The 2,621-nt window shown below is 45.1% G+C and overlaps 1 pseudogene; it reads left to right on the forward strand.

The window, feature by feature from the left end:
- The first annotated feature begins 1,810 nt into the window (after positions 1–1,810).
- Positions 1,811–2,136, forward strand: LOC118834420 (annotated as a pseudogene).
- The last annotated feature ends 485 nt before the right edge of the window (positions 2,137–2,621 follow it).

Consider the following 2,621-nt stretch of genomic DNA (forward strand, 5'->3'; position numbering starts at 1 on the left):
GATCAAGGTATCATACATTTAGAGATAGATTTTCCTTTTTACAGATGAGAAAACAGATGCATAGAGAAATTGATTGCCTAGAGTGACAGAGCTAGTAAGTATATGAGATAGAATTTGAACTCAGATCCTCCTGGCCCCAAGTCCAGTGCTCTATGCACTGTGCTACCATGCTGACTCATGATACCAATCATACCAATCTCAGTTCAGTTTTCTTCATTTGGAGACAGTATCCAACTGAATGGAGGGTCTCACACCATTGAATTAATCACACCATCCACTGAATTAACTCTACAAATTGCTAAGCATCACTTCTTCCACAGGCTCCCTAATAGGGGAAAATGGGCAAGTGATAGGAAGTAAACAGGATCAGTCCAAGGGAGACATGTCTTTTCAGCTGCTTCCTTTGCTTCTGTCCATATTTATAAGTAGCACTCCGGAGGAGTAGGTAAGTTCCTATAGAGATGCAGCTTTCTGCTTGGGAGCTCTAAATTTCTAGCCATATTACTTCCCATAGATAAATATGTGATATCTGGATCGAGTTATTAATACAAAAGCTAATTTTTTTCAAAGTGGAGGATGTGGTGGTAGAGCCAAGATGGCAGCTGGAAAGCAGGGACTTGCTTAAGCTCTCCCTCAAATCCCTCCAAATATCTGTAAAAAATGGCTCTGAACAAATTCTAGAGCTGCAGAACCCACAAAATAGCAGACGGAAGCAGGTCTCTAGCCCAGGAGAGCCTGGATGGTCACTGGGAAGAGTCTATCGCACGGTGCTGGGAGCAGAGCACGGCCCATCATGGGCCACACCAGGACAGGCCAGATCAAGAGTGGCCAGAGCAGGCCTTAGGGACATAAATCATTGAGCTGTGGCAGTTACCAGACTTCTCAACCCACAAATGCCAAAGACCATGGAGCAGGTTAGTGGGGAAACTGCTGCATCGGGTTAGAGAGCAGTCCGGCCCCAGCCCTCGGGGTGGTGGAGGTGGCGCAGCGGTAGCAGTGGCAGCAGCAGGAAGTTCCTGCAAGGCTGCTTCCAGAGCTCCAGCGTCAGTTGCTTCAGGAGTTCCTGGCTCACATGGTGAGAGGAATAAAGCAGCAGACCAGAGCAGGAGTGCAGAGTTTGCTTTGCCCTGCTTGGATCTGGGTCAAGTTCCTGGTTGGCAGTTCTTGGGGGAGAAGGAGCACTGGTGTGGCAGAGCTTGTAGTGACTGGAGTACAAGTAGCTCTGAAAACAGCAGGACAGCCCCTAAAGCTTGGGACAAAGCACTCTCTACTCTATAAGCAGTCATAACCTGACAAAAAGCTCAAAGGTCAAGTAGCTGGCTGGGAACATGGCCAGGCAGTGAAAAAGGACTCAGACTCAGACTCAGACCATAGAATCTTTTTTTGGTCACAAAGAAGATCAAAATATACAGCCAGAAGAGGTCAAGAAAGTCATAGAGCCTACATCAAAAGCCTCCAATAAAAATATGAATTGGTCTCAGGACATGGAAGAGCTCAAAAAGAGTTAAGAAAAGCAAGTAAGAGAAGTAGAGGAAAAAAATGGGAAAAGAAATGAGAGTGATGCTAAGAAACCATGAAAAACAAGTCAATGACTTGCTTTTAAAGGAGATCCAAAAAAATACTGAAGAAAATAACACCTTAAAAAATAGACTAACCCAAATGTCAAAAGAGCTCCAAAAAGCCAATGAGGAGAAGAATGCCTTGAAAGGCAAAATTAGCCAAATGAAAAAGCAGGTCCAAAAGACCACTGAAGAAAATACCACCTTAAAAATTAGATTGGTCCGGTTCCGGTGGCTGATTTTGTTGGAAGATGGCTGTAACGGCAATCGGTCAGCTGCTGGAACAGCTGGGCCAGGTCCGCGCTGCGGCTAGGCGGTCGTTCGCCAGCAGCGCCCACACCGAGGAGGGCTCCGGCCACATGTGGAGGACGCTGACCTTCTTTGTGGCGCTCCCGGGGTGGCGGTCAGCATGCTCAACGTCTACCTGAAGTCGCGGGAGCATCACGAGCGGCCCAAATTCGTCTCCTACCCCCACCTCCGCATCTGGACCAAGCCCTTCCCATGGGAAGATAGAAACCACACACTGTTTCATAACTATCACCTCAATCCTCTCCCAACTGGGTATGAGGATGAGTAAAGCAAACTGGGACCATACTAATCAAGCACTGGGGGACCACAGCAGTGGTTGGACCATCCTTCTTTCTATGTGGAACAGAAAATTATAGGGGACCTTCCTTAAGTTCACTTGCACCACACAGTGACAAATATGCTGACTTTACTATTTTGCTTGTGATTGGGACAGCTTAAATAAATAAATCTTACCCTAAAAAAAATTAGATTGGAGTAAGTGGAAGCTAGTGACTTTATCAGAAATCAAGAAATTATAAAACAGAACCAAAAGAATGAAAAAATGGAAGACAATGTGAAATATCTCATTGGAAAAACCACTGACCTGGAAAATAGATCCAGGAGAGATAATTTAAAAATTATTGGACTACCTGAAAGCCATAATCAAAAAAGAGCCTAGACATCATCTTTCAAGAAATTATCAAGAAAAACTGCCCTGGTATTCTAGAACCAGAGGGGAAAATAGAAATTGAAAGAATCCACTGATCACCTCCT

The sequence above is a fragment of the Trichosurus vulpecula genome, chromosome 1 (assembly GCF_011100635.1).
Source record: "Trichosurus vulpecula isolate mTriVul1 chromosome 1, mTriVul1.pri, whole genome shotgun sequence".
NCBI lineage: Eukaryota > Metazoa > Chordata > Mammalia > Diprotodontia > Phalangeridae > Trichosurus > Trichosurus vulpecula.